A 13,688-nucleotide genomic window follows, 5' to 3' on the forward strand; every position below is an offset into this window, starting at 1 on the left:
AAAGTGATGCCACTTTTAACCGTACTGAGTCTAATGCCACCGATAAATTTAAGCAATGCCATTTAATATCACTGGATTATTTTAGGGTTAGCTGTTAATTGTGGATGTATTAAAGATTTTTCAGCTAAGGCATTCTAATGCTGTTGCACAGCCAGTATACCAACAATGAATCTTGTTACTACCTTCAGATTTTTTGCACTGTTAATGCTTATAGATTACATACCTCACTTTCATGAGATAAGTCAATTTTTTTGTACAGTGTCAAGAGGTGTCGATGAGAACGACACCTATGGGATCAATGGGATCCCTACTGTGGTCGGCAGGCGCGGGGTTGTGAGAAGAGCAGGTCTAGGAGCCAGCACAAAGGTTGTTTACCTAGGTTCGGGCCGTGGAGATTGCGTAATACCCTAGTCCTCCTTTGGTGTGTATATCAGTGTTCTTGAGCTAGCTATCGAGCGTGACTTGCCCAAAGTGCCGAATCCCTCTCCAGTACGCCTCGGTCCTCCTTTTATAGTCGAAGGAGGCGCCACAGTGGCACACACGAGGTGGAAAGGGTACAGTAGCTATGTTTATCGCTTCCCATTACGGGACAAGACACATTAAATGTGACTCTGAGGTGTCCCACTGCTTTATCGCCCCCTCGCCCTGCTTCGACACGCGCCCATGCCAGCGAGGCAGTCAGCGCCATGTAGGCTGGCAGGCTGCTGAGGTGGCGTGGTGGCAGCGTCTTCACGAAGATCTGCATGCCACCACGCAGGTTCTTGCTGAGTTGGCCTCGGGACTGCGCGTCGCCACGCAGGTGCCCACCCGCCTGGCTGGCCTGGCAGCTGCATGGGAAAGACAGTGGGGTCTTGGTGCGTGCGGGCCTGGCCGCGCCCTCGTTGATGTCCTCGACAAGGGTCTTGTCGGGGGCCCCAGCAAGGGTCTTTCCATGGTACCACGGTCGTCCCCGGCAAGGATGTTGCCAGAGGTCTCGTCTCCTGGTCCTCATCTGATATTGGGTGTTAATGATCTTCACAAAGATCTACATGCCACCATGGAGGTGCCTCCCGATCCTTGGTTCTAATGTGGTTGATGGTGTTGGAAACCTTGGGCTCAAGGGTGGCCCGCTCCGCTGGTGTTGGGCGAGTCGCCCCGGCAAGGTCCTTGTCGGGGCCGTGGAGGCCGCCCCGGCAAGGGTCTTGCCGGGGGAGTCCACCTCGCCCTCTTGCTCTTTGTGTTTCTGTCTTGGCGTTGCTTTGATCGTCTCATGGCTTCGGCTTCTCTCACCTTCCCTTCTAAGTGTGGCCGTGGGCGTGGCTCAGACTGCCCGTGCATAGGTGAAGGGGTACAAAGTAGAGCCCCTACTTCTATACACCGACAGGAGCCCCCGGGCCTGGGCCACACATAAGCGCAACGTGTTGTTGAGCTAAGCCCAGAACGGTGCGCGGGTAGGCGGGGGCCGATTTTTACCGCAATACTCCTTCGTCCGCTACGCTTCCCCATGATTCGCTTTGAATGCGTGACATGGGGATCGCGCGTGGGGTAACTAAAGTGCGCTCGCGTCATCCTGCGGTGAATAGTAAAGAGGTGGCTTGCGTATCTCTTTAAGACTGCGGGGCCGCTGCTCATTTACTTTTTCTGCCTTGGAACCGTCGTTCCACGCGTCCACTACGCCCACCCCATGCGCCACGTACGCCGCATGCACGGCGCGGGGCGAGTGACAGGCGCGTGGAATATGGGAAGACGCACGGGCATGGGTTGATACCCACGCGCCATCAATTGGGCGAGGAGGGCGGTCGTCGGCCTCGCCCACTGCCATCTTAATGAGATGGATTGGCTGAGAGGGGCGGCCAAGCCCTGACCCCGCCCCTTTATAAGGAGGGGAGAAGGAGGGATGGCACCGCTCAATGTTTCGCCATCCGCTTCCCCCTATCTTTGCTTCTTCCTCCCTTCTGCCATGGCGAGAGGGCGTGCTAATGCTTCGACGGTGGCGACGAGGGTCTCCGCTCGACAACGCGCCCCTCCAGCCCAAGAGCCCGTGGCGGTGGAGCTGACCGTGAGGGGAAGGGGGAGGGGGCAAGGCCGAGGTCGCCGTGGCGCTCGGGGAAGAGGAGGACGGGGCGGCGCATCAGCCTTGCCTCCACCGGCGGTCCCTCCCGCAATGGAGGGCCATGTCGGGGACCAGCCCCGCGAGTTCTTCATCAGGCTACACCGGCCGGCGCGTCGTCGTCTTCGTCTCCCTACTCCATTTGCTCGGAAGATGGATCTCGACCCGCCGCAGGCGCTGAGAATACATATGAGGGGCTATGGGAATAGCGGCACATGGGCCGATGTTGATTTCCTAGCCCCTCATGTCATGTAACACCGTCGTGGATGGAAAACCTTCGCTCGCATCCATAGCATGACGGTGGGGCTCATTCTCTATTTCAAGCTAATGGAGAACAACCTCCTCTCCGTCAAGGTCTTTGGCGACTTCGGGACTCGCCTCAAGTGCTGTGTGGAGAGCTCCTCGGATGACGAAGACTCGTCCTCGAGCGAGAGTGACGAGGAGGGCAGCGGCAGTGACGACGAGTGTAGCAGGCGGGAGGATGACGGGTCTGACTAGGCGTAGGGCCCGCCGCCCCCGGGCGGAGCGGGCAGCAGCAGCACCTGCACCGGGCCCCTTCTCCTGGTGGGGCCGGCTCCTTGAACTTCTCAGGGTCGCCTCCTTGGGCGGCTGGCGTGGGAAGGACGGGGAAGGCGAAGAAGGTGGGTGGCGGGCCGTCAATTCGGAGTACGATGGCACCGACGCCTTCATAGCGTATTGACGGACCGCTGCCTCATCTTCCAGCTCTTCTCCCGACAACATCATAACTAGCCCTCCCCTAGGCGGCCGCCGACATGTTCTCTTGGCGCCTTCTGCTACTCGTACCTTGCCTAGGTGCTCCTTCTGCCCTCTTGCCTTCTTGTTCCGTTTCCTGAGGAGAGGGACAAGAAAGGGATTACGGGCACCTTATCTCTTTTTAGTTTGTAAGCCTACGGGCCTTAGTCAAATTTAAAACTTGTAATCCCCTTGCTCATGTTTACATTCCGTACGAACTGTACGTGTATGGGGCGTATTAATGAAAAAAGGGTGCTTGCCGGGTTCTTTGTGTGTGAGCGAAGCCCTTACCAATGAACAAATCCTTGTTATTTTTAACATAAACATCGTTGCCCAGCAACAGGCCTTGCCGCTCCCTTACTTCATTCGACCACACCCACGCTCTCGATGGAGGAAGGGGCGAAGTAGGGTTAGGCCCTATGCTTGCTTCCTTGCCGCCACAGCTACAACCAAATTCTGACCCAAGAAGTAGCTCTCGGGCAGCGGGAAAAAGGGAGCACGACAGCCTTGGAATAAAACGAGGTTTCATACGCCCCAATTCTATACGGAAATGCATACAATGGATAAGGGAGTTATCTGAATCTGCAGCCCCCGGCAACCTTGGCTTGCCGTGGGTGGACCCTTGTGTCTTCAGCTCCTGGCAACCTTGGCTTGTCGAGGCCGGAGCGACGGCTTGTTCTCTTTCTTCCACATAGCTTGGCAGAAACATTCATGTACCCTGCAAACCAAAGAGGACAGAAAGGAATAGAAAGATGCTGACTCAACCTCTATGCTAGGGGTTAGTCGCCGCTAAGCACTATCAACCCTAACCAAGGGAGAGACTCAACCTAACATGCATGCTATGACTTAGGGAGCCAGTGCTTCATTTATTTATGCTCAGGGTCTGCGTCTGGCTTTGTAGAGAGGGTTACATGCCTTGCCGACAAGGCTTGTACAAAAGGTGGCTTGCTGGGGGGCCCGACAACCACGCCTTATGGGTAAAACTTATGAAGATGCTCGATGTTCGAGGAGTTGCTCACTGGAATGGAATCTTTGGTCTCCAGGCGGGCTGCGCTGGGCCTGGTGACTCGTATTACCCGATAAGGGCCTTCCCACTTTGGCGTCAACTTGTTGGAATTCTTGGCCGACTGAAGGCCCCGAAGAACAAGGTCGCCTTCCTCAAAGCTTCGGGGATGAACCTTGCGGCTATGGTAGCGATGCAAGGCTTGCTGGTAGCGTGCTGCTCTCACAGCTTCCCGAAGACGATCTTCCTCAAGGAGCATCGCCTCATCTTCCTGCAATTGCTCTTGCTCAAGCTCATCATAAGCGAGCACATGGGGTGACCCGTATACAAGTTCCATGGGGAGAACTGCTTCTGCCCCGTATACCAGGGCAAAGGGCGTCTGGCTGGTGGCTTGATTTGGCATCATTCTGATCGACCAAAGAACAAAGAGCAACTCATCAATCTAGTGCCTTTCACTCTTGTGCAGCCTGTCAATAGTCTTTGTCCTCTGGCCACGGAGCACTTCAGCATTTGCCCTCTCCGCTTGGCCATTGCTCCGTGGGTGTGCCAAGGAAGCGAAACAGACCTTGCTGCCGAGGTCTTCAATGTATAGCATGAAGGTGTGTCTTGCGAACTGCGTGCCATTGTTGGTGATGACTCTGTTCAGCACACCAAAGCGGCAAACTAGCCCCTTGAAGAATTTGACGGCTGACTGCACCATCACCTTCCTCACTGCTTCAATGTACAAGTACTCAAAGCCCCCGATGATGCGGGGGAAGGGGCCCAGTATGTCGAACCCCCAGACCAAGAATGGCCAGGAGAGAGGGATTGTTTGAAGGGCTTGAGCTGGCTGATGAAGCTTGTTTTAATGGAACCGGCACGCTTCACACTTGGTTACTAGTGCCGTCGCATCTTGGAGGGCAGTGGGCCAGAAGAAACCTTGCCGGAAAGCCTTGCTGGCAAGGGCCCTCGACCCTATGTGGGAGCCATATATGCCTCCATGTATCTTCGCCAACAGCTCCAGTCCTTCCTCCCGGGGAATGCACTTCAATTTCACTCCGTTTTGTCTTTTTTTGTACAGAGCGTTGTCAACGAACTGGTACAGGGCAGACCGACAGGCTACTTTCTCCGCTTCTTCCTCCTCCTTAGGGAGCTCCCCTGTTTGGAGGAATCGGATGGTATGTTGTGCCCATGCCGGAGCCTGGGGCTCGACGACAAGGACCAAAGGAATCCCCTCTGTCAAGGGGATGGCTGCCTCTACGGCCAGGCTTGGCGCCCTGTCGGAGTCGTTGCCCCACGGCAGACTCCGCGTCCATGGCAAAATCTTTACCAGTGGCTCCGGGGAGCTCGGTGGGGAAGTACTTGCCGGGGCCTGATTTCGTCCATTTGTTCTGCTCTGTTGATGGTTCAACGGATGGTTGAGTTAACCGAAGCACAAAAGTACCTGGTTCCACAGGTAGCTTGAGGGCAGTGCGCTTCGACAGGTAGTCGGCGATGTCGTTCTCCACTTGGGGGACATGCTTTGCCCATATACCATCAAAGCGTTCCTCCAATTTCCTCACCTCATCCATGTAGGCTTCCATCAACGGGCTTTGATAATCCTTGTTGACCTGCCTGACGACAAGCTGTGAATCACCCCTGATGATGAGCTTCTTGACCCCGAGGTCTTCCGCGATCCTGAGACCTGCAAGCAATCCCTCGTATTCAGAAGTGTTGTTTGTCGACATCTCCCTGGGAAAGTGCATCTAAATCACATACTTGAAGTGTTCTCCAGAGGGTGCAACGAGTGGCACACCAGCACCGGTGCCTTGTAGCGAAAAATCCCCGTCAAAGTACATAACCCAGTTGCGACTTGTTTCCTTGCCGGGAAGAGTGGTCTCCTGGGTCTCTTGATCGGGCATGGAGGTCCATTTTGCAATGAACTCCGCCAAGACTCTGCTCTGAATCGTCGAGGTGCTTTCGAACTTCAAACCAAAATTCGACAGCTCCAAGGCCCATTCCACAATCCTCCCCGTTGCATCTGGGTTATGTTGTATCCGTTGCAACGGGAGGTGGGTGACGATGGTGATCTCGTGCGCTTGGAAGTAATGACGCAGCATCCTCGAGGCCATAAGGAGGCCAAAGAGCAATTTCTGCACACCGGAGTACCTTCACCTGACCCCATGCAAGAGGGAGCTGACAAAGTAAACCGGGTGCTTCATCATCTTCTTGTTCTGCACCACTTCACCTGGTTGCCTGGGCCCTGTCATGCTGGTGTCAGACCTTGCAGGGGGTCCGGCCTTGCCGGGACCAAGCCCTTCCTGGGGGAGTTCTGGCCCGCCATCCGTCAACTCTGCAGTTGCCGCTGTCCCTTCGTCGACCTCCCTCTGCGCCACCAGTGCGGCGCTAACCACTTGATTCGTCACCGCTAGATACAGCAGCAACGACTCTTGTGGCTTAGGCACAACCAGTATTGGCGTGGAGGAGAGGTGCTTCTTTAAATCCCGCAGCGCTGCCTCGGCCTCCGGGGTCAACTCCATTGGGCCTGCCTTTTCTAAGATTTTGAAAAAGGGAAGGCCACGCTCAGCGGACTTGGAGATGAATCTGCTCATGGCGGCGATGCAGCCAGTGAGGCGACACACATCCTTGATCCACTTGGGTGCCTCAATCTGCTCAATGGCCTTAATCTTGTCCGGGTTCGCCTCAATCCCACGCTGCGACATAAAGAACCCGAGAAGCTTGCCGGAAGGGACACCGAAGACACACTTCTCAGGGTTCAGCCTGAGGTTGATCTTGCACAAGTTTGCAAACGTTTCTTCCAGATCTTGCACAAGTGTTGCCTTGTCCTTGGTTTTGACAACTATGTCATCCATATAAGCTTCCATATTTCTATGTAGCTGAGGCTCAAAACCAATTTGGACTGCTCTTGCAAAGGTTGAGCCAGCACTCTTCAACCCGAAAGGCATCCGTAAAAAGCTGTACGTACCACATGGGGTGATGAATGTCGTCTTCTCTTCATCTTCTCTCGTCATGAAAATGTGATGGTATCCCGAGTAGGCGTCCAGGAATGATAACAGGTCACACCCGGCCATGGAGTCAACAATCTGGTCGATGCACGACAACGGGAAAGGGTCTTTTGTACAAGCTTTATTGATATCTGTGTAATCAATACATAGCCTCCACTTCCCGTTTGCCTTGCGCACTACCACTGGTTGGCCAACCACGTCGGATGGAGTACCCCTCTTACCAAGCCTGCCGCTTCTAGCTTTCTGATCTCTTCCGTGATAAACTCCTGCCTCTCTAGAGCTTGCTTCCTGACCTTCTGCTTGACGGGCCACGGATGTGGACATACAGTAAGATGGTGCTCAATCACTTCCCTGGGAACACCGGGAATGTCGGATGCCTGCCACGCAAACACATCAACATTCGCCCGCAGGAAAGTGACGAGCTCGCCTTCCTATTTGCTATCGAGGGTGGAGCTTATGGTGAAAGCCCCTCCTATGCCGTCCTCATTGACGGACACCTTCTTGGTCTCTGGTGGTGCAGGTCTGGATTTCTTACTCTCGCCGGTGGAGCTCTCTGGCACGTCCTCAACGGGAGCACAACACTCTAGAGAGGCGCGCTTGCCGAAGTGGGTGCGAGAGGTCTCGCTGGTCTTCTTCCCTCCCGGGGCTTCAGCGGCAGGAGCAAGTGCCTTAGTGGCAACTGCTTCCCGGTAGAGTTTGTCAGCACAAATCATCACATCCTTCTTGTCGGAGGGGACGGTGATGATGTTCATCGGCCTTGGCATCCTCAGCGAGTTGTAGGCGTAATGTGACGCTGCCATGAACTTGGCCAGTGCCAGGCGACCGAGGATCCCGTTGTAGGGCAAGGGGATCTCGGCCACATCAAAGACAATCCTCTCTGTCCTGTAGCTCAGCTCGCCTCCAAATGTCACGGGCAGCGTGACCTTGCCCTTTGGCTGGCTTCTTCCCGGGTTGACCCCTTGAAACGTGCCCGTCTCTTCGAGATCTCCATCAGGAATCTGCGGCCTTTTGACCACGACAGGCAAGATCAAGTTCAGAACGGCCCCGCCGTCAACTAGCATCTTCGTCACCTTGAGGTTGCGAATAGTTGGCGAAACCAACAACGGCAAGCACCCGACCGCGGTAGTGCGATCAAGGTGGTCCTCAGTGTCAAAGATGATAGGCGTGCTGGACCACTTCAGTGGCTTCCGCGCGTCAAGCGATGGCTCCACCGCTATGATCTCACGTGCCCACTGCTTGAGCTGGCGGTGAGAGGTGTGCAGCGAGGCGCCACCGTCGACGCACATGGACTCTGTAGCTTTCTGGAACTCATGGTCGCCGGACTCATCGTCCTCCTCATGATCATGGTATTGCTTTTTGTCGCGGCCCGGGCAGGCCTCTCTTGCTGGTTATCCTTGCCGCGGTGGCCTCCTTGGCCGCCACGCTTCTTGTCGGATCCTTCGGCACCGTCATGGCCTTTATCCTTGTCCCGCCTCTCATACTCAGCTTTTTGCTTCTCAGCAAGCAGCTCAACTTGTCGCAGTTTTGGAGGTTGTGGCCCTTGGTGTGGTGGATCTTGCAATACTGCTTGTCGGAGCTTCTCGGCTTGTCGGCAGCCGCCAAGGCCCAGCAAGCGGCATGCCCGGCAACTTCCTTGCCGGGGTCGCTCGCCTTGGCCTTCTTGGTAGTGCTGGTGTCGTCGGACCCTTCGACGGCAAGCACAATCTTTCCCTTGCGCTTTCTGTTATGGCGCAGACCCTTCTTCACTGGGGCAGCGGTGTCGTTGTCTGTGGAGTCGGTTTCCGCACCGGCGTCCTCGCCGGGGTACTTCCTCCTCTCTTCAGCTCGAGTGCACCTGTCGGCCAGAACATAAAGTTCGGCCACATCTTTGACCTTGTTCTTCGCCAGCTCTTCGCGCATCTTGCGATTACGCACATTCTGATGGAATGCACTAATCACAGCAGCGGGGTGAACGTCGGGGATGTTGTACTGCACCCGGCTGAACCTCTGGATGTACTTGCGCAGGTTTTCACCTTCCTTCTGTGGGATAATATGCAAATCGCTTGCCTGGCCATGAGCTTGATGGCCTCCAGTGAAGGCGCCAACAAACTCATGACACAGATCCGACCAGGAAGAAATGGAATCCACCGGCAAGTGCATCAACCATGACATAACATTGGGCTTGAGTTCCAGTGGGAAGTAATTGGCTAGCGCCTTGTCGTCGTGGGCTCCTGCAGCTTGCATCACAATGGTGTAGATGCCGAGGAACTTCGATGGGTGAGTCTTGCCGTTGTACTTCTCACCAATGTTAGGCTTGAATGTGCGGTGGGAGGGCCACTGGAACTGCCGCAGCTCACGGGTAGAGGCTGAGCAACCCACCTCGTAAGGCCACCGTAGCCTCCCGAAGCCAGGTGGTCCATAGTGGGCCCTGCCTGCCTATCTGACTGGTGGTGCGCATCGCGCCGTCGCTCGAAAGTGGTTCGAGCGTCTTCAAGGGATCGCTCCCGAAGAAATTGGCGCTGATCGCGGTGGGTCCGTGGATCGGACGACACTATGGAAATGTTATCACAGGCGTCATCACGACGGATCGACACCCCAGTGGCTGGCGTGGGGGAGGAGTGTGCACCGTGGCTGCATCACCCCTGGCCCTTCCACGTCTTGCATGCGGTGGCTCGACGGAGCGGCGGCCTATGGGCCCCGCTGGTCGCGGCTCATCTTTGTTGGCGATGCCGACGAGGCTCCGGAGGGTGGCTCTCCACTTGTCGTGTCTCTCCGCAGCAGGAGGAAAGTCAAGGAGCAGCTGCGCGCGCCAAAGCTTCCGCTGGCGTGGGCGGTGCTGAGAGCTGCATGGACCGTGACGCGTTTGACTTCTAACCACGTTAGAAGGAGCTCTATCACGGCTTCACAGCGGTACGCCATTTTTGCCAGTACTTCGGCGTGCATGCTGACCTCCTTCATCCTGCAATGGATGCACTGTACTCTTCCCAGGTTGGCGCCCGGGGTCACCAGCGTGGCGACGCTGCTCGTCATGCACGACATGGGAAGAGCATGTTGTGGGCGCCGGAACAGGCGTCTTGGAGGTCTCCGCGCCGCCGGTTGGTGGTAGGGCGCCGCCCCTAGAGGGCCCTACGCCGCCTGCGGGGGGCCCAACCCCTAGAGGGCCCTGCGCCGCGCCGCCGTAGAGGGCCCCATCGTCTTGCGCACGAACGATGCCGCTCGCCAGGTCTGGACTGCTAGGGTGATGTGGGTGTTCGCGGGTCACGCCTCGGGTTCTGTCTGCTACGGGCCGCTACTAGCCCGCACCGGTACGGGTAGTCCGGCTCCGGATGACCCGACTGCCATTGTTGTCTTCCTCTTGGGAGCCATGGCAACGAAGAACTGTTGGACCGGCTGTCGGTGTCAAAACTGGCGTATCTCAGGTAGGGGGTCCTGAACTGTGCGTCTAAGGCTAATGGTAACAGGAGGCGGGGGACACGATGTTTACCTAGGTTCGGGCCCTCTCTATGGAGGTAATACCCTACTTCCTGCTTGATTGATCTTGATGATATGAATATTACAAGAGTTGATCTACCACGAGATCGTAGAGGCTAAACCCTAGAAGCTAGCCTATGATTATGATTGTTCTTGTCCTACGGACTAAACCCTCCGGTTTATATAGACTCCTGAGGGGGCTAGGGTTACATCAGGTCGGTTACAGAGAAGGGAATCAACATATCCGAATTGCCAGGTTTGCCTTCCACGCAAAGGAGAGTCCCACCCGGACACGGGACAAAGTCTTCAATCTTGTATCTTCATAGTCCAACAGTCCGGCATAAGTATATAGTCCGGCTGTCCGAGGACCCCCTAATCCAGGACTCCCTCAGTAGCCCCCGAACCAGGATTCAATGACGATGAGTTCGGCACGCAGATTGCCTTCGGAATTGCAAGGTGGGTTCCTTATCCAAATTCTCCAGAGCACCTGTTGTGACGAGCAGTGTCCGGCTCCCCATTAAATGTGGCACTCATCAGCTTTTGTACCTTAATAGTGCCAGCCTCCATGTGTCGAGCGAATGCGATAAGTCAGAGCATTTTTACACTTGCCACCCTAACCATGTCAATAAATTGTCTATTAAAGAGACGGGGATCCTCAGATCCAAATCACACCATCTTCCCCAAGCGCGGATTCATCAGAGCGCCCCTGAAACCATCCCATCATGGCCGGCCACCGCAACTCTTCCTCTCGCCCCGATAGTGCCAAGCCAGGTGATTGGGAGAAGAGTAGCGTGTCCCATGGCCAATTGGTGAAGTTGCAGACCCAGGGGTTTCTTCCACCTGCATATCTTGTCCATGTTCGAGCCGGATTAGCCACCTTTGACGGCGGGGAGCAAGCGGAGAGTTTTCCCAATCCATCTAGGGGGGAGCGAGTGTGCCTTGTCCCTTACTTGGTGAGGGGCATCGGATTTCCAATCCATCCATTCCTTCGCGGGCTCCTAGAGTACTATGGCCTCCAGCTGCACAATTTCACCCCTGCCTCCATCCTACACACCGCAGGTTATGTCGCCCTTTGCGAGTTGTTTCTGGGTTGCGAAGCTCATTTCGAGCTATGGAAGAGGTTGTTTTGCCTCGTCCCTCGCAATCAAGAGGGATCAATATTCCAAGTGTGCGAAGCCGAAATATGGCGCATCGCCGGGACCGAATACCTGTCCGGCACTCCGAAGAAGACATCCGAAGATTGTCCTTTCGAGTGGTTTTATATAGAGGACGTCTCCCTTCCTGACCCTATCCGGATGTTCTTGCCGAGTTTACAAATGCTCCGTTGAAGAAGCGCCATAGCTGGCGTCCACGGAGCCCCCAGGAGGAAGATAGCAGAGAGGTTCTTCAGTTGATGGGCAGGATAAAAATGCTTGCCAAATCTGGATTGACCATAATCGAGGTTATGTCAATATGCATAATGCGTGGGGTGCAGCAACTCCAGTATCGGGGGCATCCCATGTGGCACTTCAATGGAGAAGACGATGCCACCCGCTGCGGTCGGAAAGGTCCGGACTTCGCCACCGCTCTGGTGAAAATACTGTCTGATTTATACAAAGGAGAAGAAGAGGAGTTCATCCGCATTAAGCCACGGGATGGATTTTCCATGTACAACCCCCAAGCTGGGTGAGTCACTATCTGTTACTCAACTCTATTCCTTCCCGCAATCTCTCATTGCAAATTTTCACCTTCATAGTCCATAATAGGAAATGCGAAAAGCCATGAGGGAGATCCACAGCCCGCCTCCACAGCCAGAGGACCACAACCGGGCCCTCGACCCCGGACTCGAAGAGGATCCGGACATATTTGTGGAGTTTGACGGCAGGGTGTTTTACCAGGCAAGCTGTGACGGCACCTTGGTGGCCATCATCGCCGATTATCCCGGCCTCCTCTCGGCATCACGTGTAAGTAAACAGACGACTTATCTTTCGAAAATTATTCACTCTTTACACCTTACCCACCGCACATATATTATGCTATAAAGGGAAAGCTACTGGCATGTCGCGCCGAACCCGCGGCGACTCACCAACAAGGGGCGCCCAAGTCGGGTAGGCTTCCAAAAAGGAAAGCGAGCAGAGACAGGGCCGAGTCGCCATCGAAGAGGTATGGTTTAAAACATGCTCCGTGATTGTTGTCTTAAAATATAACAATGTTCGCTGTGTCTTGGCAGAAAGAGCATCCGCCGGATTATATCTAGGGATCCTTCTCGTCACGCCTCTACCAGCCGGACTCCAGAGCCGTCCTCGACGGTGGAGGCTAAAGTTGAGACGACACTGGATGGCCGTCCTACAGAGGATTTAGATAGAATATCCGCTACAATTTCGAGGTGGAGAGCGCTATGAATCATCGGCGTCGGCGGGACGCACTCCGCGACCCTAGTTTTTCCAAAGAGGCTTTCAATGCCTTCAACTCAGGAGACGCGTACATTCGAGCTTCTCAAGGTGGGCTTGCTAGAACCACAAACCAGTATTTAAAAGATATACAGGTAAGCAAAATCTGATTATTATGTATATCTGTAGCCCCTGAGACTTGAAACAGTTGGTACAACTGATTTAAGGATCATTGTATAAACAGGCTCTTACAAAGAAGAATACCCATTTGTCTCAAGAGCTGGAGAAGTGTCAAGCCCAGCTAAGGGCTGCAGCTGCCGAAATGGAGGACCAAGAAGGCCTCATATGGTAACATTTCCCTCGATCGAGAAAAAAGGTAATTATGTGTACCATTTGGTGTTCAACATGTTGCAGATCTAACAATAGATTCCGCAGATAATCCCGGAGTGAATCCGGAGATCCTACAAGAGGATGAACAAAGAGCTCAACGATAATTAGAAGCTGGCGAGTGTGTACTTACGCGGGTCAGGCGGGAGAAAAACGATCTCCAGGATGCCAATACCCGGCTGAGCGTAGAATTGAAAGATGTTCGTGCCCAGCTAGATGACTACGTGAAGGAGAATAAAAGGCTTGAACGCGACATTTTTATTATGTGCTCAAACGAACCTTTATATAGTTCGGCGAAGAAACAGGCCAACAGAGTTATTTCTGTAGGTATGCTGACGGGTCGTCCCGAAGAGGAGATGCCCGGATACTTAGGCGATCTTCTGCAAGAGCTTTCGCAACTGCACGAACAAGTTCGGTAGGTGATGCAGGGTGGCGCCAAGGCCTTGTGGCCATCCGCCTCCCTGCCAGGAAGCATGGGGGAGCTTGTTCAATTGCTCAAGGGAGCACGGCGGCGTTTCCGACTATGGAAGATATCTGCCTGTCGACAAGGTGCGAGGGAAGCTTGGGCCATGGTCAAAACACGGTATACCAAGCTCGATCCAAATCACATGGCCCGGGTCAGATGGGCAGGAGATTCCTGTTAGTCGTGTCTA

The 13,688-nt window shown here is 54.7% G+C and overlaps 1 long non-coding RNA gene across 1 annotated transcript; it reads left to right on the plus strand.

Annotated features, from left to right (window-relative positions):
• Nucleotides 1-12,362: 12,362 nt before the first annotated feature.
• LOC123115892 (uncharacterized) lies at nucleotides 12,363-13,323 on the plus strand. The gene is made up of 3 exons (XR_006456807.1): nucleotides 12,363-12,803; nucleotides 12,893-13,024; nucleotides 13,084-13,323. It is a non-coding gene; the product is annotated as an uncharacterized lncRNA (long non-coding RNA).
• Nucleotides 13,324-13,688: the final 365 nt, after the last annotated feature.

The sequence above is a fragment of the Triticum aestivum genome, chromosome 5B, assembly GCF_018294505.1.
Source record: "Triticum aestivum cultivar Chinese Spring chromosome 5B, IWGSC CS RefSeq v2.1, whole genome shotgun sequence".
Taxonomy (NCBI): domain Eukaryota; kingdom Viridiplantae; phylum Streptophyta; class Magnoliopsida; order Poales; family Poaceae; genus Triticum; species Triticum aestivum.